Source organism: Harmonia axyridis, chromosome 1 (genome assembly GCF_914767665.1).
Source record: "Harmonia axyridis chromosome 1, icHarAxyr1.1, whole genome shotgun sequence".
Taxonomy (NCBI): domain Eukaryota; kingdom Metazoa; phylum Arthropoda; class Insecta; order Coleoptera; family Coccinellidae; genus Harmonia; species Harmonia axyridis.
In genome coordinates this window covers 82,427,577-82,452,801 of record NC_059501.1, presented here as the reverse complement: position 1 = coordinate 82,452,801, position 25,225 = coordinate 82,427,577, and the positions used below count along the sequence as shown (strand labels likewise).

At 37.7% G+C, this 25,225-nt stretch overlaps 1 protein-coding gene across 1 annotated transcript in view; it reads right to left on the bottom strand.

The window, feature by feature from the left end:
* Window positions 1–24,809, bottom strand: part of LOC123684717 (zwei Ig domain protein zig-8-like) — a 275,727-nt gene extending 250,918 nt beyond the window's left edge. Inside the window, exon 1 of the mRNA XM_045624097.1 lies at window positions 24,570–24,809. The gene's annotated coding sequence lies outside the window, so the exon portion shown is untranslated. The remainder of the gene's footprint in view (window positions 1–24,569) is intronic.
* Between the last annotated feature and the right edge of the window lie 416 nt (window positions 24,810–25,225).

The window sequence follows — 25,225 nt, the reverse complement described above, 5'->3', positions numbered from 1 at the left end:
TTACGATTATTCTCAGCGCAGAAAATCATGGGAATATCCTGATCTTGCTATCATGTCAACGGCGAAACCGAATATTCACGGTTCCAAGGTCATGCTCAATATTTGGTGAGACCAGCTCGGCGTAGTGTATTATAAGTTTATGAAACCAACTGAAACAATCAGAGGCGATCGTTATTGATGGCCATAAATGCGTTTGAGCCGAGTTTTGAATGACAAATGGCCGCAATACAACGATAGACATGATAAATTGATTTTACAGCATGACAATGCCTGACTTCATGTTGCGAAAATGGTGAAGACATACTTGAAAACGTTGAAATGGAAAGTCTTACCCCACCCGCCGTATTTTCCAGACGTTGCTCCCTCGGACCAGCACTTCTGGTCTAATGAAGAAGTAAAAAATTGGATGGCTTCGAAAGATGATCATTTTTTCGACGAGGGATTCGTCTGCTACCCGAAATATGGGAGAAAGTAATCGCCAGTGATGGACAATATTTCAAATCATGAATCTACAACCAGTTTCCCACAATAAAGCCCCGAATTTCGGGAAAAAAACGTTGGAAGCAAAGTTGTACGCCTATGTAGATTACATGGCAAACATCTCTTTCTGAGGCAGTCATGTTCAATCTCCATTATTTCACTCTAATTTCTTCGAAAACCACAGTTAACGAATTTTGGGTTAAACCTTTCCCGATAGGTACACTTCAAGCTCAACGGCGGTCCGCACGTCTCATCCACCTCCAATACTACCAAAACCACTTCCGGAAACGTCCAAACCACAACGACAAACTATCCAAACGCCGTCGATGGACCAGACAACCCGTAATCCGCACTCAACGGAACGCATCCCCGTGTGCACGGTATGCAGGCCACGGTCCATCGGGTGGAGTCTCGTGCCATTTTCGATAATTTCCGTGACAAGGTCGCGTTTCGAATTTTCCGAAGCGACCGGGCGTAGCGAGGAGCAATTAGCGAGACATCGCCGCCAAATAACTTCGGTAATTGAATTCTAATTTATTTACTGGCAAGGACCGGGACGGGCGAAAACGAGAATTGAATTTTTTTTTTCGGATTAGACTGTTTTTTGGTAGTCGGTGGGTAATTGGGTAATTGAATTGGGGGAGCGGGGAGAGAGAAGGAGCTTCTCGGGTGACTTTTGGTGGGGGAAAAAGTGGGTTTTAAATGTTCGCTTTGAATTGGTGATGTTGTCTTGGAGTATGTCTGTAATAGGGATTCATCAGGTCTGGTAGCTTGATATTGTAACCAACTGATTGACTGGGAAATCAAGCTCGTGATAAATTAAATACTTGACTTGATATCATGCTAATTGATATGCATGGATCGTACAGCATATATTCCCACAATCTTGTACGCGCTCGGACAAAATAATCATGTTCAAACAAAAATACAGTGATTTTGACATCAATCTCTGGAGTTTATCCAAGAAATATTCTCTAAATCGATCGAATGAAATGGCTTGGCTGTATGACATAGACAAATTCTCAATTGAACCTCATGCTGACAATTATGAAGAAAGGTGGATGAAACACGAAAACGTTTTTCCAAACTTGGCTAAAATGGCCAAAGATTTTTGATAACGCTCACATCTTCAGCTCGTGTTGTAAGACAATTTTCCAGTGCTACTCTGAAAGTTACAAAAACCAAGCAGAAGCTCAGGCGAAAAATCCATAAGTTGCCTCATGTGCCTTAGATCATGGATGTAAAAACAGTGCCTGCAGGTTTCTCAATGAAATGTATCAAAGGTAAACCCGTTCACAGTGAATAGAACAGAACATCAATGAATCATTTGAGTGCAAATTTCCAGAAAGAATATCTTCAAATGCTAAAAAAAAGAATTCTATTTCACCAAGACAATGCTCCTAGTCACGAATCGATGAAAACAATATCGAATTGAACAAATTCATCTTCCAATAGCTAATTTCCCAAATCAGACCCCCGATGATAAACGGCTTTATTCAGGCCTCAAAAAAATGCTTCAGAAAAAAAAAAGCTCTAATCAAACAGTGATTGTCGAAATTGCAGCCTATATAGACACCAAAGACGAATCTCCTCACAAAAAAGGTCTAATTTGAAAAAAGAGGTGTTTCAACTGGTCTGTCCTGGGACTTACTCAGTATTTTATTCATGTCTTCTTCTTCCTCTCTGAATAGCAAGAGTTCCTGTTCAATCTTTTACCCTCGTCTGGGATCTTCCTGAGATACCGAACTCCAGCTCTCGTACCACCTTTTCGGTGGTCTGCCTACCGGTCTGCTTATTTTCGATCTCTGAATTTTAGCTCACTTTCCCCACCTGTGTTCTGGCATTCTTCCTTTCTACGTAACCTTCAGAATATTTTTCTTGTTCTGACCCATCGCACTACATCCTATACGCCATATTTTTCTATTATGTCAATACTCCTTACTTGGTCACTGAGTGTGACCCCCTTGACGGTTGGCAACAGTTTTATCTCTGTGGTTCTCAATATTCTTTCTTTGTTGATGTCTCGGCTCTGTTGTCTGATGCATATTATGAGAATAGGTGTCTCACTCACGCTTTGTAGATTCTGGTCTTGCTCTGTGAGCTCATCGCTCTGTTGTTGTCAACAAAACAGACACACAATGGTTTTAGTGAACTCTATCGACTTTTCTACCAACAACAACTAGTACAAAAGTAATACAACCAATAGAAGAAGATCTCTGATACCACATCGATAGGAGGCCAGGTAATCGCAAGTGGCTTGTGACCTGGTTTGCTATCCATAAATCTGCTCAAACATCAATATCCAACCTAACTCGCCGTATTGTATGTTTTTGAATAATTTCAAATCAAATATCTACAAGTCTATTCCAATCAACCATATATTCAGTTATAATATCACAAGAGCATAGCCAATATTCGATTACACACCGATTCACGAGACGTAATTCGAGAAACATCACGAGAGCGCAGCTCGAGAGGTGTTTCGCGAATAAAATCGAGTGAAGAGGTTCGTATAAACGAAATTGTATATTGTATATGCTCGACTGGTAATCGTTACGATCATATAACGAATAATTTCAGTAACTATAACCAAAGCACTGCATGCGAAATTTACTGATTCTATTGATTCATCAGAACATGAGTTGTATAATCACCAAAAGAATTATTTCCGTTGAAATTCCATACTATATTCTTAAAAACCACACCCAAGGTCCAAAACCGAATAGAAATAACCGATACCCAAACCGACTGAAACGCAGGGAACTAATTAAAATTCATATTTTCCCTACGTGGATGTTTCGGCAGGGCCGACAAAACACCAGCATCTACATTCAGGTCGGGGCGTTCATTCAGACGCGTTATCCAATCGGGAACGAGGTCTTTATTTCGCAACAGGGTGATCGAGCGGTGGTAATATCCAACGACGACGCGATCCGTGAACAGAATATCGAAAAGTGATACCAATTAGTTATGTAACGGTTTGGGGGAAAACAAAGGAATGTAGCGGGGTGGTAGGGGGGGGGGGTATGGTGGAACGGGGAATGAGAATTCCGGGCATTCTCGATGTTCTTTTCTTCTGGTCGGAGAGGTTGTTGTTGCCCCCCTTTCGGAAGATGAATGGGGAGGCTCATTGGCGATTGCGATGTCGAAAAGTTTCTCTTCGATTAGTTGTTTTTTCGGCGATTCTAATTGCGTCCTTGTTTGTTTTGATCGGTGGAACATTCTGGGAGAGAACGTTCATGAGTTTTGGCGCTTTTATACAGGGTGTTTCATTGGAATACGGAAATACTTCACAGGTGCATAGGTGTCACCATGGCGGTTCTGGAGATACCCCATTTATTGGTACTTACTCTCTTCGTAGCCGAGATACAGGGTGATTTATGAATTTTGCCCGTTTCTTTCTGAGGCCATATCAAACGAACGACCCGGTATATTTTCTTCATATTTGACAAATATGAAGAAAATATATTCCTACCAGAATCACTTTTTTTAGCATTCGCAATTCGAAAATATTCTAATACCACAATTTTGATTAATATTTGAATAAATTATGTGAAAACCCATAAAAATTTGGGATTTGAAAGAAGAAATATTTCTTATTTCGTTCTGAATTGAGCAGTGACGTGATTATGTTCCTCCTTAAACATATCAAATAAGAGAAAATGAGAGAAATTTTCCCAGAAACGTCAAATAGGCATTCAAACATTCTGAATACAAGATTATGTAATAATTTATATTCGAAAAGAATTTTGGCAATCTCTGTAAACGGGTTTCTAAATGATGATTGAGATTCGTTCCATCCATACTGAGGTTGAAAACTCATGGTCGGCATTTCAACAGAATTTTCCAAACCTCATTCACTGGAATTCATTTCGGAATTTTCTTTAGCCACTCCTCTCCCATTCCAGAGGAAGAGGGACTTTCATTCCTCGAAAATAACGTAATAACGTCACTTCCAAACGAAATCACTATGTTCTAAATTAAAGTCAGTGTATCGCTCAATCAACAACAGGAATAACGTTGAATAACTCCAGAATAACTGACTACTTTCACTTCGATGCGAGCGAGTTCTTCCTCAACTCCATTTAGTTGTTTAATTTCAAAAGCTAATGGTTTTTTGTTGTACCTACTTTTCACAAATATTTTCAAAATACATCAGTGCTTTGTAGGGAGACTATAATATCATCAATCCTTCTGTGGAAATCGAAAACTTAACAAAATTGCTATTTTTTTAGCATTCGCGATTCGAAAACATTGAGATACTACAATGTAGATTATTGTTAGAAGAAATTATGTGAAAACGTCATGAAAATCGATGATTAGTAAGAAGAAATAATTCCTTATAATTTCGCTTCCAATTGAGCAGTCCCTCTCAATCATCAGTTAAGAGAAAATGAGAGAAATTTTTCCAGAAACGTCTCATAGGCATTTCAACATTCTATCAACGAGATTCTGTTTTAATTTATATTCAGAAATATTTTTGGCAATCTCAGAATTCTTAAATGATAATTGCGATCCGTTCTATTCATTCTAAGGCTGAAAACTCACAGTCAGCATTTCAACAGAATTCTTCAAACCTTATTCACTGCGATTCAATTCGGAATTTTCTTTAGCCACTCCTCTTTCATTACAACAGAATATACCTCGAAAATAACATAATAACGTCACTTCCAAACGAAATCACTATGTTCTAAATTAAAGTCAGTGTTTCTCCCAATTAACAACAGAAAATAAACACGAATAACGTTGAATAACTCCGGAAAAACTGTTACTCCGATGCGAGCGAGTTCTTCATTAACTCTATTCAGCCGTTTGATTCTCAAAGCTCATAATTTTTTGTAGAATTCTCTACAAATATTTTCAAAATACATCCGTGCTTTGTAGGAACACCATAATTTCATCAACTTCCTAATGGAAATAGAAAAGTTATCGAAACTACTATTTTTTTTTAGCATTCGCAATTCGAAAACATTGAGATAGTACGATGTAGTGTATTGTTTGAAAAATTATGTGAAAACGCCATAAAAATCGGAGATTTGTAAGGAGAAATAACTCTTATTTCGTTCTGAATTGAACAGAGTCACGTGGTGGTTTCCTTCTTGATCATATGAAATGAGAGAAATTTTTCCAGAAACGTCTCATAGGCATTGTAACATTCTCTACCTATACAAGATTATGTAATAATTTATATTCATAACGATTTTTGACAATCTCTGTGAATGGGTTTCTTAAATTATAATTGCGATTCGTTTTATTCATTCAAAGGCTGAAAACTCACAGTCAGCATTTCAACAGAATTTTCTGAACCTTATTCACTGGAATTCAATTCGGAATTTTCTTTAGCCACTCTTCTTTCATTTCAACAGAATACACCTCGAAAATAACGTAATAACGTCACTTTCAAACGAAATCACTATGTTCTAAATTAAAGTCAGTGTTTCGCCCAATTAACAACAGAAAATAAACACGAATAACGTTGAATAACTCCAGAATAACTGACTACTGCCACTCCGATGCGAGCGAGTTCTTCATTAACTCCATTCAGCCGTTTAATTTTCAAAGCTACAGAAAATATTTTCCAACATTGCGAACGAATAGGTTTTCACTTTGTAGGTACGCCCGTTTCGCCGCGAATGAAAAGAAATCTTTAATTTCTTAATTCTGTTTGTTCTTGTATTTTTGCGCCCCGTTCGAAAAGAATGGCGGTAATTAAAAACGGCGCCCTTTTCGTCGATTTTTTTTCATGTATTGGAATGCGACAGGCTCCGTTTGACGTCAAAGGAAAACCTGGAAAGGAGATTAACAACCGGTGGAAATTTTCACGCGTGATACTGACTGGAAACAATTCCGTTGAATAGAGGGTAGTTCAAATGCACAGTAGAAACTGTGCTCATTTAGACAAGTGACATTTGAATGGAATGAATGGAATTTTTCGATTGGGATCTCCAAAAGGCTTCTACTTTCAATTAGTCTTGTTGAACGACCTGTTAACAATAGAGATTGAATTGGCTGCATTCAGGAACTCCTCGACTCATTGCATTTTGTGATTTATTAGGAATACAGTATATTTAGTTCTTTCCAGAGTTATTGGAAAAATATTGTCAGTTATATTCTTTTTCAATAACGTCATAATCTATATAGGTGTACAACTTTACTTCAGCCGATTTTTTCCTAGATTCGGGGCTTTATTGTAGAAAACTGATTACACATTCATGATTCAAAGTATTGTCTATCGCTGGCAACTACTTTCTTCCATCTTTCGGGACCGGAAGTGCTGGTCAATCAGGCCGTATGCCGTTGATCGAAACGAGTGATAGTCCGAGGGATCAACGTCTAGAGAATACAGTGGGTGGGGTAGGACTTTCCATTTCAACGTTCCGAAGTATGTCTTGCCCACTTCCGCAACATGGGGTCGAGCATTGTCATGCTGTAAAATCACTTTTCATGTCTCTCGTTGTATGGCGGCCGTTTGTCTTTCGATGTTCGGCTCAAACGCATCAATTGCGTTCGATAAAATCGTCTGTGATTGTTTCAGTCAGTTTTAACAACTCATAATACACTAGAACGAGCTGGTCCCTGCTATTAAATGATAGACCGAGTCCTCAAAAATGTCGTACCTCAAAAGAAAAAGACGTGGAAGTCCTGGCTCAACTTAATGTCATAGACTAGCATGGGATGATTAGATTCCTGCTCTGAATGATCTTGAAGCTCTATTTGATCTCCTTTCTCATACTTATCCAAAAAAACGTCGCCATCTAAAAGAAAACAATCAATCTCGAAACAACTTCCTCGAATAGAAGATCAGATTCCTTTTTCGGGCTCAACATGAGCATTGGATTCACGATCCAATATGATACCCGAAATAATAGAGCAATCTGTTTATAGAGCGAGACCTCAAAAATATCGTAAATAAGAAGAAGACGAAGTGGAAATCATAACCCAACTCAATGTCAAAGACTAGCATGAGTTGATTGGATTCCTTCTCTAAATGATCTTGATGCTCTATTCGATCCCCTCTCCATACATATCTAAAAAAACCGTCGCCATCTAAAAGAAAACAATCAATCTCGAACCTCCTCCCATGAATGAAAGATCAGATTCCTTTCTCGGGCTCAACATGAGCATTGGATCTACGTATCCAAGATGATACGAGAAAACCTTAAGCGATCTGTTCAGAGAACGAGCCCTCAAAAATGTCATACATTGAAAGAAGACGACGTGGAAGTCTCACCAAAATGACATAGAGTAACATGAGTAGATTAGATTCCTACTCTAAACAATCTTGGCACACTATGATCCCCTGTCTCAAGCATATCTAAAAAAAAACGTCGCCATCTAAATAAAACAATCAATCTCGAACCTCCTTCCATGAATGGAAGATCAGATTCCTTTTTCGGGCCCAACGTGAGCATTGGATCTACGATCCAAGATGATACGAGGAATAAGAGAGCGATCTGTTCATAGAAGAGCCCTAAAAAATGTCAGACATTGAAAGAAGACGACGTGGAAGTCCTATAGCTCAACAGAATGGCATAGAGTTGCATGAGTAGATTATATTCCCACTCTAAATAATCTGGACACTCTATTTGATCTCCTGTCTCATACATATCTAAAAAAAACCGTCGCCATCTAAAAGGAAACAATCAATCTCGAGCCTCCTTCCATGAATGGAAGATCAGATTCCTTTTTCGGGCTCAACGTGAGCAACCACTTGATCTACGGATCAATATCATACAAGAGATAATAGAGCGATCTGTTCATAGAAGAGCCTTAAAAAATGACATACATTGAAAGAAGACGACGTGGAAGTCCTATCGCTCAACAAAATGGCATAGAGAATCAAAAATAGATTAAATTCCTACTTCAAACAATCTTGGCACTCTTTTTGATCCCCTGTTACATACATATCTAAAAACACCGGCGCCATCTAAAAGAAAACAATCAATCTCGAACCTCCTCCCATGAATGGCAGATCAGATTCCTTTTTCGGGCTCAACGTGAGCAACCACTTGATCTACGATCCAATATGATACGAGAGGCAGGTGACGCGTTTGTATTGGAAACGATTTCAAACACTCCAGCACGGTGTTCGGTGACACACAAATTCTCCCCTCACAAAGGGAATAATCCACGCTCTCCTCCGCGTCCCCTTTTCGCCTGTTTCACCCGTCATAGATCCGAAGGGCAAATAATTTCATTTGTCCCATTGAGGGCCGCCGCGCGGAGGTGAACGATCTGTTTTCGAATTGAATTCGGGGTTTTTGCGAGATCGGAAATCGACTCTGCGGTGTTATTTCACAACTCGCGATTGTTCTTGTGGATATTATGAATATCAGAGGAAGTTTTATCGCGAAGATCACGTGAGGATGAAATAAACATATCGTATAGAATATTTTATGTTATTCGTGTCTTCCCAGCATTGCTGTATGTCAAGCATATAGCAAAAAAAAATTGAGAATCACTGGGGCAGAGACCATGAAGAACACAAAGGTTTTTTCGAACAAAAGGTGTCATTTTGAATAGACCGCTATCTGAGCACTTTTGAAGGTGTCATCTTCTCACATTTGACATATGAAAACTACACCAGTACTTAAAATGGGACGCTTCAAAGTTTCAACAACGCCTTGAAAATTGTTGAAATTCAATACAAAAATTGTGTTCACAATACTTCTGGTTCGTCGTGAAGCATCTTCTCGACCGGCAATAGTGCAACTGATGGAAACATTGGAGCTGTTGGGACAAGTTCGTTATGTGAAGAATGGAAACTATCGTTCAAAAACAATTGAGAATGTTGCTGTAGTTGCTGTAGTTCGTAGTATTGACGAAATCCCAAGTCTTACGATTTGTCGTCAAACTTGCGGGTTAGTCATTCAACAAACGACACTACACCGTATTTCCCATAAAGACTCAGGTCTTAAGGTGAAGCATCAGTTGATACAAGAACTCAAGCCGGTCGATCACCAGCAACATCGTATCATTAGGTCCTAGAAATGCTCAAAATGATCTAGGTTCTCATCGAAAAATCATCTTCATGCTCTTTTCAACCTCAGATGTTAGATGAATAAGCAGAGTTGTCGCGTTTTATGCACAGAAAATCCAAAAATGGTTGTTGAAAATTCTCTCCTTTAGGAGGATCAGTTCCACTGCGACCTCCATCCCTCCATCAGAGCTATTCTCCCCATAACGTGATCTACAGCTCGCCTTCCAGTTACAGAGGTCTAATGAACTCCAATATCTGGAATGGCTTCAAGAAGGCTAATTCCTCACTTCTACAAGTTTCTTGTCTAAAGTAGATTTTGCGTTGGTTAGTGATGACGAGCAGAGCAGAATCAGCACTCGTCATTTTCTATTAGACCCATTCTCATGAGGTGTTTCCTGAGGCGACAGTGCCCTGTGAGGAGTCCAGTGAGGAGGTGTAGGTTATTTTTACTAAGATCCAGATACTTCTTGGATCTCGAAGAGTCAAAGTTTCGAAGAAACACTGGGAGTGATCCAAACGAGGAAGATTCAGCCAGAGTGTTTTCCTTTCGGTTTCTTCCTTCTCCTGAAACTCTTTCTTGTAGGTACATTTATCTACGCCACAGACAGGTTCCTCACCGATGAAAGGAGTTTGTGCTCCTTCTCTTGCTAGTGTGCTGGCCTCTTCATTCCCTCTAATTACTAAGTGATTAAATATTGAAGAGGCCTTGTTATTCTTGCCTATTTCATTGCCTCTGCATCCTGAACGTGTCACTGTCTGATGCGGTTTTTGGGCTGGTGATGTGATGGGACCATACTTAATCGAAAATGAGGCTGGTTCAACTATTAGGGTAAATGGGTTGCACTACCGAGCTATCATCAATGATTTTTATGGCAAGAGCTGAAATATATTGATGTGGACGAAGATTATCTTAAACAAGACGACGCTACGTGCTACACAAGCTTCGAAATTTTGCAAGAAACTTATCCTGGTCCTGTTATTTCTCGGAGAGGTGATCTGAATTGGCCACCAAGGTCTTTTCATTTAACACCTTCAGCCCTATTTTACTTGGGGTCATTTGAAACTGGCATAAAGAACGGTTGGTTGAAGTAAAAGAAAATTCACTCTTACATTCGACTAGAATAAAATATTAAGTCAATTAACTGAATAACATCGTCCATGAATTGTTTTCATTCACAAATGAGCACTGATATTAATGAATCAATTTCTAAACGTTGTCGAAGTGTGTATCTTTCCACGATCGACATAAACTACTAAAAACGACTGACATAAAATAATACGTAGTATGGCCATTAGAAACATTTTATCTTTCCTAATGGAAAACCTAATACTCAGATATTACCGGAGACACAATCCAATAACATAATACTCTTACACCGTTAAGCTCTACTACTGCATACCAGGAACTTGACTAAACGAAGAAAAAATTTAACGGTATGTTCTCCACTGCGAAAGTTTCCTCTTAAATTTCACCGACACTGATTGAACTTAATATTCTCCGTAATATATTCTGAAAGCTAGAGAGTTCGCGATTTGAAAACACAAGAAGTTCTTCGACTTGCAAGCACCAATCCAGCTAAAAGCATAAACGGGGCTGTATATAAATATATATCATATACCGGAATATGGGACTTTTGTTCTTCAGCTTTATGAGGGAAATTCGGATGATGTTGGTTCAGCGAACTCTAGATTAAGTCGAAAATACGAGAGATTGGATAGATTGATTAGATTTCACTCTGACGTGAAATCGTAATTTATTCTCAAACTTGAGAGGGTTTTACGAGAGCGAATTTTATACCTTTTATCGGTAATTTGATTATAAAGCGTCAGATGAACTCTTATAAGTTCTAGGGGAGAAGATGCTCGTTCTTTATCGACAGAATTTGTATTCTTCTTTCTATCTCATCATTTTCTCCGTTCTTCCTGGGTGTCTAGAATGTCTAGATTTTTAAAATGTAGCACCGCAAGTGATTTTAGAGTAATTCGTATTTTATGATCAGACAACTTTTTATTTTATATGTTTAATTCTGCACCGATGCTTCTAAGGATTTGCAACCCATCAAATAGAGCAGGAAGGTTTTCTTAAGACTTATCTTTCAAAAGATGAATTCGATGAAAATACTTCTACATGAAGTTATCCATTGAAGACCATCTCAGTGCAATGAACTTTTTAAATCGTTTCTACAAAAAGTCCTCCATATGGATCAAAATGAGAGAAAGGCACAGTTATTGGGTTATATGGGCCTAGAACGAGGTTCTCTAGATCCTTGGTTAGGTAGACCTCCATCTGCAAGCCAAGACTTTAGCTGTCTATACTTGCGTCCAAGAGTGTCCTCAAATGAGCACTTATTTACATCACAGACAGCCTGGTCAGGCTGAGCTCCCTGGAATAATATAGCCAGGGGTCTCTATTGACATGGGAGAGTCGTAATACCATGAAGCAACTTGCCAGATGCAATAAAGAAACTCTACCATAGGTACCAGGGCATTTTGGTATTGAAAGAAACGAAAAAGCCCATGAACTTGCAAAATAGGCAACAAGGTTGACACCTGTTGGTCTCGAGTCCTTCTGTGGGTTTGGAGAATTCAAGACAGCGGACAATGGAAGTAGGACACTAGAAAAACCGTTTGGAGGACTTCTTTGAGTCTAGCTCGAAAGTTGTAGTGGTTTCACTAACCTATACCAGGAAGCTCTTGAAGCTACCACCAACTGAGCTTCAGGTAATGGTTATACTGCTGACAGGGCACTGTCGGTTCCTATTTACCGCATAGTTGAGTCAGCAGATGAGATCTGCAGGCATCTGCCTGGGGCGGACTGGCCTAAGAACCACTTACATGAGAAAGTCAGCTCTGGATACTCGGAGCATATCAGCAAGGTTCCTGAGGATGTCTTCAGTTTCGACGACCTCTCTGAGTTTGTACAAATAGGTAGGGTAAAGAACGAAAAATCAATATCAATAATATAATTAATTCAGCATCGTTACTTTCTCTTCTGGATTTCAACTTGCCTTGCCTTGCCTTGCTTCATGATCTAATCTAACATTTATGGCACCATTTCCAAAGCCCTGTTTCATCGATGTCCAGAAGCTCGAGCAATGCCCCTTCAGTAGATATTTTTTCATTTCCCTTGATGAATTTAGAAGGCAATTTTTTACTATTGATGGGCTTTTTATTCAGGTGAATCACCTAAAACTTCGCTTTCTCAATATTCAATATATCGAAAATGAATAAAATTCTCCATAACAACAAATTTCTTTCAGATTTCCGTGATTTATAACGAAGCACATCAATCTTGGAGTAGCACTTAACTCAAGGTAGTAATTATTTATTTCTCAGTTGGAAAAAAAATGAAATATTGTCGATAAATGTGTGTATTACGTGTACGAGTTACACTGTAATTTAAAAATCTCACAGGCATGAAACCAGAAGTATTACTTGCAAATTTTTACAGCCTGCAATTGAGATAATCTAACGGCATAGTATTGATCCAAGGGAATTCAAGAAACCACTTAGAGGGCAGATTTCAACTCACAGTTTTGAGTGAGTATGAAGGAAACCATGGTAGTGTTTCAATTCATCAAAAATGCCAACTGTCAAAGATTCCATGCCCAACAAATCGAAGAATGTCATAGTAAATTCAATCTCAGCTCACTTAACATCGAAATGAGATTCTTCTCTTTTGTATTTTCTATTAATCTTTTACCTAATTATATATTTCCTCATTCTTATTCCTGTTTTTTTCTGTCACTCCTTCTAGTTTACTTGTTTCTTTTTTTTCCTCTCTTGTTAACACTTCCTATTCATTCTTGTTGATGATGAGAATCAGATTCGTTTATTTCTTTTATTTGTTCTCCTTTGAAACTACTGTTGTCAATATCTTAATCATAACAACTGCTTCCAAGCAATGAATTGCTTTTTAGTTGTATAGCTCGTAATCAACAAAAATTTCCTTGATTATATAGTATGCTTTCTTCAACTTTATCTTAAAGAAGTGTAACAATTCCTCTCACACCTCAATTCTAATTGAATAAAACGAACCTTCTACAATGCTTCCTCAGAAACGCTCATCAATTTGTGGAGCAGAATTGGGGAAGCTGTTCACGTTTCAACATGTAAATTGGATCTCTTCTGAGCCATATTTTTGTAGCTGGACGTCCCAAACGAGCTACTCTGGATATTTATCGACTGTTTAAGAGAAAAAAGTTTCGGAGATACCACTTAGAAAGAAATCCTGGGATGCGTGAGGGAGAACAATGGAAAGCCCTGCATAACTTCAAGCGATAAAAGCTAATTTTGAGGATACAAGTCCGATTCGAAATACACAAGGAAGTCCAAGTAATGGGAAACTAGCAAAATTAATCTCAGAGATACAAGAGAAGCAAGTGCTGAGAGCTTTCACGGACGGATTGTTCAACATAATCAGAAAATTCGGGGCTTTTTAGCCGTGACCTAATTGGTAGCCTGCAACAGCAGATCCGACTAGATTGAAATTCAGTTTTCGAGGTAAAATAATCATTCGGATGTTCATACTGAATTTCAGGAGGATTGTAAAGGGTGTTTTTTTTTAAAGCTATAAAACTTTAAATTGCAATAAAACAACGATGGATTATTCGATTGACATGAATTTTATTTATCCGCAAGATAATCTTGTGGCATTACATTTTAAATATGATTTCTGGCATATGACCGCCACGGCTGGCTCGGATGTAGTCCAATCTGGACGTCCAATTTTCGATGACTTTTTCCAACATTTGTGGCCGTATATCGGCAATAACACGGCGAATGTTGTCTTCCAAATGGTCAAGGGTTTGTGGCTTATCCGCATAGACCAATGACTTCACATAGCCCCACAGAAAGTAGTCTAGCGGTGTCAAATCAAAAGATCTTGGAGGCCAATTCACAGGTCCAAAACGTGAAATTAGGCGGTCACCAAACGTGTCTTGCAATAAATCGATTGTGGGACGAGCTGTGTGACATGTTGCGCCGTCTTGTTGAAACCACAGCTCCTGGACACCATGGTTGTTCAATTCAGGAATGAAAAAGTAAGTAATCATGGATCTATACCGATCACCATTGACTGTAACGTTCTGGCCATCATCGTTTTTGAAGAAGTACGGACCAATGATTCTACCAGCCCATAAAGCGCACCAAACAGTCAGTTTTTCTGGATGTAACGGTGTTTCGACATACACTTGAGGATTAGCTTCACTCCAAATGCAGCAGTTTTGTTTGTTGACGTAGCCATTCAACCAGAAGTGCGCTTCATCGCTAAACAAAATAAAATGGACGTAGTGCGCGATACGTATTCCGAACCATTATTTTCGAAATGAAATTGCACTATTTGCAAGCATCCTTCAGGTGTGAGTCTATTTATGATGAATTGCCAAACCAAACTGAGAATAAATCACTTGATTGCTATTGAATCTGTCGACATCTTGAACAGTAATGCCATTTTAAAGTTATATACCTCAAAAAAAAACACCCGTTATATGTCATAACATATGAAATCGTTAAAAAACAGCCACATTTGAGGAAAAAAAGGTGCAGTTTCATCAAGCCTTGTCACAAATCAATGAAAACAATGGCAAAATTGCATTAATTGGGCTTCGAATTGCTACTGCATCCACCGTATTCGCAAGATCTTCCCTCAGCGACTTTTTCCTGTATTCAGACCTCAAAAGAATGCTCGCTGGAAAGAAATTCAGCACCAATAAAGAAGTAATTGCCGAAACTGAGGTCTACTTTGAAGAGAAAGACAAATCATACTACAAAAATGGTATCGAAAAGTTGGAAAATCGCTATAATCGCTGTATCGCCTTCGAAGGCAACTATGTTGAATAATAAAATCGAATTTTGTCAAAAAAATTTATTTTAATATGGAAGACCGTGGACTTTTCAATTGGCCTGTTATCATCAGATCTCCATATCTAGATAGCATAGCGTAAAAGGAGAACACCGCAATAAATCATTATCTCATTATTACGGTTCTATAATCAAAAGCTTCTGTCACAAAGTCAATGCATTTCTTGAACTCCAAGAGAATATAATGTGTCCTTTTCAACCCTATACGTTTCTACCAATAAAATGAATTAAATTTATATGGAACTCTATCTTCCCTAATCCAACCTCAAGATGACATCATAAACTGCCACCTCACTTTATCCACTCCTGTCCTCAGATTCAATTAAAAGGTTCTAACCTTACCCAACCCGACCTCAAGATTGTGTTATGATCTCTCTCCCAAATCCATTTGTCTTCGTCAACTAATTTAATGAAATTTACACTGGACCTTTCTTGAACCAACCTCAAGATGGTGTCATGGTTTTTTATCCCATTTTATTTGTTCTTGTCAACGCGTTCAATGAATTTCATAGTAGACCTAAATTAACCTAACCTCGAGAGGGTGATATAATTTCTACTCTCACTTAATTTGTCTATGTTCGTGAATTTAATGAAATTTATCACGGAATAAACCTAGAACATTACTGTACCAGAGACGGTCATCTATTCCGACTAGGATATTTTCGTGAGGGGAATTGTAGAATCCCTCAGAGTTTCAGCATGGGAATTAAGCCTTTGAAAGCCATTCTCGAGTTGGACCCTGAAGATGGCCTAGGCTCGCTATTCAGAAAGGAAATAGTCTTAGAAGAAACGAATGATAGCAAACAACGTTTCGCACATCTGAAAGTGTAAAAATATGTGTTTTCTTTGGAATGTAGACAAACTGACTTAAAAAAACTCACACAACTACAGATAATATTATGATCACCAACATTCATAAGAGCAAAGTTTTCTCTTCTTTATTGTGAAATATTATTATTTTGAGTATCAAGAGGAAATATTCATCCATTCAACAATTAATTGTCAGAATCGTTCAAATCTGAATACTTGGAGCAATGGAAAAACATCACAATCAGCTTCGAAAGAATTTGCGACCTGCACTTCATTTCTAGGGATTTATAAAATTTTGGATCTTACCAAATCTGTGACTATGGTGATGATAAAAAACATTTGACAATTGAAGTAAGTAAAATAAGGAACAAACGGTTAAACTTGCTTGATATCAATAAAACAAAAAGTCGTCCTGGAGTTTGAAGGTGAAGTTTATCCAAAGAATGATGCAGAAATGAAAATGGGTGTTCCCCAGGGTAGCACTATAGGCACCCTTCTATTTATTATAATTTATGTAAAGGTGGAAAAATTCAATTAAGACTGTTTGCTGACGATACAAGAAACTTGATCCGATCACCTTGTATTTCACCTGCTATCGATGATTTCAATTACATTTTGAATTTTATAGTTATGTTGTTGTGAGATCACAATCTCGAAATTAATGTTTTTATAATGAGAAATGAGGGATATATTGTATGTATCAAATTTTCCTGTGTATCCTGTGTTTACCTTTAATAATTTTCGTACCGATATCTACATTGACTCTCACGTCAGTTTTTATCAGACCATGTGGTATCAACATTATGATCTTTATTTGATGAAATCAATATTTTACGTTTTCGGAAGAATCATCCTGTATCTGAAAACAAACTTATAATTGGCAACTGCGATTATTCTTCGAAAATTACTACTTAGACTTCCCTTTGATGTTTAACGGTCAACGTGTACATTTGAATATTTCACATACTAACGACCCTACAAAAAATAAATTACGAAGCGAGAGTTTTAACGACCCTAACACAAACAAGCATCACTGTTGAGAGACATAAAGGACTCCAGAGGTTGTTGTTGTGGAAATCTTCATCAACATCTAGCCTCGCTAGAATTATATACATGGTCCTGCAACAGTGGCGCTGTGCTCCGTATCTATAATTGGAGTAAAGAGAAAAATCTTATTTTTTATGAGGTAATCAAAATGCTTGAGCACTACGTAGGTAATAAATTTTCCAAAAAATCCCGATTTCAATTTGAACATAGTAAATCCATAAACTGCGCAAAAAAATTTTAGTACATCATAAGGTGGAATCCTCTGGTTTTTTCTCAAAACAGCTTATATCTTCCTAGAAGAATAAAGTTGGGACAACACACGAAAATTGATGTAACCCAAAAAATATTTTCATAAGGCAATGCTTATTTTTCTGAAAAAATGCAAAGGCATAGGTAAAATGCGCAAAAGACATCTTGCACAAGAATTCGGAAATCAGTTCACCTTCGAGCTCCATATCAGATTGAAACGAAAATAAAAATTATATTTTTTTCAATATTCCAATTATTTCCTAAAGATAACAATAGATTGGAGTTCTCTGTAATTATAATCATAAAAAGAGAACAAACAGTGATATTTCTGCCGTCATTCTGCCATCCCTCGCTTATCAGCCTGCAAAGTGGACTTTTTCAAGCCATATTTCCGGAGTTTGACATTCTCACTATTCATCGACTATGCAAGAGAGAAAATGCTCGAGAGAGGAGGCAGACCTCATAAGAAGGAGACAACGTGGATAATGAGTTATTATTACTGCCAACATTCAAAACAGATAGGTTCATTCATACATATCAACATCTATTGTATTCAAGTTTATTTTAAACGAAAATGTCATGATAATAGGACGGAAGAAATGGTTCAACGTTTGTGTGTTAATATACAGAGAATTTTTCAATTCTGAAAAAGTAACTCCTCGAGCGGGACTCGAACCCGCAACCTTCGAATCACTAGTCCGATGCTCTAACCAATCGAGCTACCGAGAAAGTCAATTGATCAGGATTTTTATGGAAATGTAACCGAAAAGTTCATCCAGTTATGGTTGCATTTCACAATAAAGAGAACCTAACGGAACCTCGACAGACTTACATAATTTCTATACCCACTTCATTCATCTCCGTCCTTGGATCTAATGAAATTTAGTGCTGAATAAACCTACGACAACATTGTGCCCTGACTTCGCCATCAATCCAGTCTAGGAGATATTCTCCGGAGCAGAATCGGAGAATCTCCTCTCTCAGCATGTAAATTGGACCTTTTCGGTGCCATATTTTCCTAGTTGGATAACCCAGAACGGCCTACGCTGCTCCGGATTCATCGTCCGTTCGGGAGAAAAAAGTTTCGGAGGGACCACTCAGCTTGATTGAGTCGTTTCGTTCAATGAAACCTCTCTTCCGAGCAAAATGTGGCGCGTCCGTCGATAAATCTGGTAATTTCGAGTGATGTACATCCGATGTTTAATCTTTTTACAGAGCTTCGAAGCTGGAGTACATTCGGGATTCCCGTTCCTTGACGGGCTTTGGTGGAGAAACTTTGTGGTTATGTTTTTCCGGTTCAGCGCCATCTTTTGTGTTGATTGGGAAATTGGAGCGGGCCGACTTTGAAAGGGGATTCGATTGACGCTTCGGGATTTTGATGTTAAAAGATGCACAAACATCACGAAGCTGTAAACAGTTTTTTTGGCTTCATTCGAATATATAATCATTTGAATCACTCGCATCATTAAAGTTTGAAAATTATATCGCATCTTATAGTCCGGGAGCCAGTAACAGATATACATGACCAAGTTCCTCTCAAACGGTAATTAGTAGAATGCATCAGATAATAGTAATAAAAAGCCTCGTGAACGTCAGCTACGACTCGCTTGGGAGGGAGAGTGGCGGCAGCCCCCCAAACACGAAGAAAAAAAAAATAAATTCAGTCATTTCCTCCCAACTGAAAATTTTTTAAATTGTAGCTAACCCAATATCTAGACGAAAAAATACAATCAGCTGTCTATAGCATGGTGGATTAAACGTCAGCTGGTGCCTCAAACATGAAAAAAAAAATATTTTCAATGACAGCTCTGACAGCTACTCTGATAATGACCGTTTGCCTAGTATGTTGAAATCAATGATTGAAAGGTCTTTCAAGCGAGAAGTAAATTTATTATGGAAAACTCTTTACTGTTGAACGGTCAAAAAAATACTATTTTGTCACTCAATGGTTTTCATTTAGATTCACTTTCACAACACATAGTCACATTCAATCACAAAGCCTATTTTTCTACGGTCAACATCCATCTCATTTTCAGGAAACCGCCTGATGCAGAATAATCCTACTGTCGAGTACTTCCGATGGATTACAGGGTAAGAATGATACTCAACTCAGAGCCACCGAAACTTGGAATTGTTCACCTCAATATCTTTCAGGAAGGTCTACTCCTTCTGAGACCTCTGAGACTCATCAAGAAAGAAAGTGAACATATACCAATTTCTTCAGCTGACAGTCGAATAACAAATGAAACAATATAGACACCCTAGGTGAAGAACCCAGAAACATTGACTCGCAAATTTTCATTTCTAGGTATGTGGAGGTGGGAGGTGGGCAGGACATGTTGCAAGATCTAACGACGGAAGGTGGACGAGGAAAATTCTGGAATGGCGACCAAGAGCAGACAAGCGAAGCCGAGGCCGACCTCCAACCAGATGTACCGATGACTTGAAAAGAATCCACACCAATTGGATGGAAGCCGCACAGAATAGAGAAAGATGAAAATGCCTTGGGGAGGCCTATGTCCAGCAGTGGACGGTTTAGGGCTGAATGATGATGATGATGAAGTATGTATATGCAGAATGATTTATATGTACCTATTCAATATTGTGAATTTTAAATTCAAATCCATTATCTCAAAGCTTTTGTTCCCACCACATCCATTCATTCTTTAACTGTTACCCAAATCAATAAATGCTTCTCATAATCTCCCTGATGTACTAAAATTATTCCATCCTCTGATGTGAACATACGTGGGTGCAATATGACATACCTACTATATTTATTGGTTCTAATTAATTCGAAGGATGCGTATTGTCATGACAATGTCACCGAGTGTGCACCTTGTACAGACGTTGTTAAATTCTCATCAGGTGTTAACATACATTTTCAATTAGAGCATGAACAAGCACCAATGATCAGCTGAACTGCGTTCCCAACATCGTGTCGGATGATGAAACTTAGTAAATAGGGTTTAGAACAGTGCGCCAGCTCGTTAGGGTTAGAATAATTCCTCATTATTCCATCTCGTGAACAAACATCCCGATAAGTGGTACTTTTAGAGATTTTGATGAGTTATATTGAATATACAGGGTGTTCTGATTTGTTTCCGACAAACTGAAATGGGTGATAGATCACATCATTTTAAGCAAAAAAGTTCCTATGAACATGGGTCCGGAAATGCTTCGTTTCCGAGATACAGGGTGTTAAAGTTGAAAAAATAATTCGCGTTTTCTTTAATATGTTTTGACTGCTTCGAAATCTTTTCATGAAATTATTCCTATTCAAATATTAAATTTAAATTAATTTTGAAAATTTCTAAGGCGAAATGCATGCGGATTTTCTATTGCCCACTAATAAGTAGAAGTGGTATGCTATGTTATTGTTGTTTTTAAGTGTTCTGAATATTCTGTTTCCTGAAATATTGCGTTGTTGGGATGCTTTACGAATACTGAGTTTTTATTTTCTTCGAAGGTCTGTAAAATCCTATTCCTCTGTAGATGATTTCTTCTTTGTATGCTTCGTTCGGGCCTTTGGTAACCAATACCATTTTCCTGTATTTGTTGATAAGCTATTAACTTAGTTAACTATAATTATAATTAATGACATCTGAACCTAACACACTATTGCCGCAACAATTGTTGAATGTAAAACAATCAATCATTCGAAGATGTCATTTGTGCATTCAACAGAACGGTGGACATTTCGAACACCTTCTTTAAAAATTATTATGTTATTTTGTTTTGTTCTAAATTGTTACTTCTAAAAAATATTTAAGTTAAAATTATTACAAATTTGTTTCTACATGTTTTAGAGATTACAAAAATATGGATTTGGCTTCAAATGCGTTTTTCTCTGAAACGGTTGCCCTTAGCAACTTAAATGAGTTATACCTTTTTTAACTAGAAAAGTCAGGGGAATCGATTTTTTCAGTTCTGAATGACTGCACAGAAAAGTTGCTACGGTTTAAAGGGGACGAAATGATTGCCAGTGCGCCCTCTAGAAAATACAACCAAATCGACCAGAAATTTGAATTTCTCACCTCAAAAAACCCTATGTACCAACTTTCATGCAATTATTTGGAATCAGTCGAAAGATATTTAAGAAAACGCGAATTATTTTTTCAACTTTAACACCCTGTATCTCGGAACCGAAGCATTTCCGGACCCATGTTCATAGGAACTTTTTTGCTTAAAATGATGTGATCTATCACCCGTTTCAGTTTGTCGGAAACAAATCAGAACACCCTGTATATAATATATCACTATAAAAAATTGCTCACCTTTCATTTTGACACAAACCAGTGGCAAGATTGAGAATTTTCTTCTTCAAATGATCACAACTAACATGCAACACTATTAGATTGGTTTCCTTTAATCCGAATTGTAAGCTTTCCTAAAAAAATATGAGAGAATGTATTGACTCCTGTTACTCTTTTTTAGACATTGTATTGTTCAAATACAATAAACAGAAAACCTTCTGAAGAAGATTTAATGAAAAAAAGTTGAACAAATTATGAAAATTTTCATCTATTTCGTCGAATCTAAATCAGTAAAACTCAAAAATCCTTCCATTGTCATATAATCACATCTTGCTATAAAATTCTCCTCTATGAATTGACCTCTATTTGGGCAGCTGTCACTTTCGAAACTTTCATCTTTTGACATTTGACAAGTAGAAACTACCCCATTACTAAAAATGGAACGATACATGTTCCTATAATGTAATGAAATCATTTCAGTTCACCACAAAAAGTATCAGTCGCAATTCTTGAGGACTTTCTGGTCGTTTTGAAGCACCTTCTCGGCAATAGAGGAACTGGTGGAAAAAATTAAGTTTTTGGGACAAGTTAGTGATGTGGACAGTCGAAACCGTGTGTCTCTCATAAACTAATGAGAATATTGCTGCTCTAGAATGTAGTGTTGACAAAAACCCAGATTGGTCTATTCCCTGTCTATCTTAGAAATAAGGTATTCCATAAACGACATCATACCGTATTTTGCAATAAAGACTTAGGTCTTAAGGCTTTCGAAGTTCAGATAACACAAGAACTGAATCCAGTTGGTCACCAGTAATGTCGTATCTTTGCTGATTGGGTCCTTGAGGTTCTTAAAAATGATCATCATTTGGGGCTCGGAAAATCCAAGAATGCTTGTTGAAAACCCTTTCCATCCTTAACGTGCCACTCTTTGGTCAGGTTTTTGGGCTGGTGATGCGATTGGACTTCACTTATTCGAAAATGAGGCTGCTGCAGAGGTTACAGTAAATGTATTACGCAATGATAAATGATTTTTCTACTGAAAGTGGAGGCTATTGATGCAAACATTGTTTATTATCAACAATACAGCGCTTAAGTGTGACACAAGCAATGACACGGTAGTAATATTGAAAGAAATATTTCCTGGCCGTGTTATTTCTGGAAGAGTTGATCACAATTGGCCACCCCGATCTTGTTATTTGAAAGCTCTAGACATTTTTGGGAAAACTCGAAAGATAAGATCCATTCTAATGCTCCACAATCGATTCAATTACCCAAAAAACGAAATTCGTGTTATCAAGGATAGTGTGCCAATGGGTCATAAATGGGATACGTTGCTGGAACCGTAGCCATGGCATCTATTTGCCTGATATCATTTTCATCATTAATGGCGTACCTTCCTCTTCACAATGAAATGAACATCCTTTGATTTTTTCTAAAATGTAGGTTTTTTTTCAATTTCAAAATGAAACCTTTCGCTTATTGGAAAACTCTTCATTTCGTAGTGCATTTTTTAGAATCGACTTTTATATGATTCTCAAACCTATAAAAAGTAACACAAATTTTCAAGGTGTAAAGATCAAAGCGAAAAAAAACAAATCTGCATCAAATTTCACTCGCTCTAATACCTTCAAAATAAGATCCAGTCTATATGAATGAGCATTAGACAATAGTCTACTAAATAAATAATAATTTTATTTATTTATTTATTTATTTATTTAGTAGATAGGTGTTCGCTATTGTCTAATGCTCATACTAGATCTACCTAAATAAAAGATTTATAGAGCCGATAGGTCAAAGCAGCAGACAGATCCGCCTAGGTCGATAAAACTTATAGATCCTGAGGATTTTCATAAAAAATGAAGGCGAATAGGACATGAGAAATATTCTTTAATCATATGACAAATCCGTTCATTATGCCATAATTCTGCCATAACTTGTAGAACAAAATTGTACGGAAATATCTCATTTTCACACAGGTTTCATTATTAAAAGTTGGTTGAGAACTCTTGTGTCACGGATTCATCTATTGTCTGGCTAATTTGTGATAATAAAACATTTCTGCCAACCAACGTTTTTTAATGCAAAAATTACTAAACGATATTTATGGAAAAAACCTATTAATTTCAATGAATCAGAGAAAATAATGTGTAATACTAGTAGAGAAAGCTCTTTCTTACACCCGTCACTTCATGGCCTGTTTTTGGATTTTGAACTCGTAGAAGAATATCAATGCCTTCTTCACTTGAATAATAAATAGTTCTTTATAATACAAGTGCAGAAGGCATCGATATTCTTCCACGAGTTTAAAATTCAAAAACGAGCCACGAAGTGGCGAGTTTTTGAATGAACGAGTGGTAGATTGAGCCTTCTGTACGAGTATTATACATCATTTTCTCGAATTCATTGCATTTTTATTGAAATTAATGAAATATTTCCATAAATATTATTTAGTGATTTTTGCATTAAAAAATAATGTTTGGCAAAACTAATTTCTTTAAGGCAAATTGATGAATTGACACATAAAGCCGTGGCGGAAAGTTCGGAGTACCAACATATAATGATAAAATATAACCATGAAAACTGTTCGTTTCTGAAATATTCTCGCACGATTTTGTTCTACAAGATGTGGAAGAATGAACGGAATAACCACAGAATTAGAGAAAGCTCTTTCTAACATCCGTCACTTCAAGGCCTGTTTTTGGATTTTGAACTCTTAGAAGAATATCAATGCCTTCTTCACTTGAGTAATTAAAAACTATTCCGGCACAAAAAAAAACAACTTCAATAAAGCTCAATTCTTTCTTTTTTCATTTTTGTCGGTGGACGAAGTTTCCAACAATTAAACCCATTCAAAACGCTAGACATAAAAAAAACTTCAATTCTACCTTCGATAACACCGGAAAACCTCGAGAAACGTTAATCCATCGGCATCCACCAACTGTGCCACTGTGTCTACCTAACCCACACCTGAACTTTACTCACTCGTCACCAACGTCGCGACGGGACGTCGAAACCGCAAGTTCGGACGTTGCGCGCGATCTCCTCTCGGATGACGGAATTCGACGCCTCTGGTTCCGACGACGGAAGAAGCGATCGGGATGACTGTGGCCGCGACAGTGGATCCCGGGACGACGCCGAACGTCGCGGCGCCGCCCGCACCTGCGCCCCCGTCTTCGGGAACAGTTGCATTCCCGCATCGGCCATAGACTTGGGCGAAACTGCAATTTTCGCGGTTTCCGGTGTTTTTTTTCGAGTCGTCCGTCGAGACGCTCCTCTCGCATAATCATCATCATCAGAAACTACCGATATAATTTACTAAAATACAAAGATAAAAAAACCCCTGACGTGAAGTCAGGAGCTTTCAAGCGCTTGTTCATTCATGCGCCAATTGCACCTTTTCTGAAGATGAAAGTTGACCTTGTCATTCACAAAAATATCAACCCAACCGCATTTTTAACTTTTGAAATATTGAGTATTCTCCAAAATGGACTAGTTTTCATTTTTTTGTTAAGGATTAATTCTAAAAATTTAAGTAAAATGA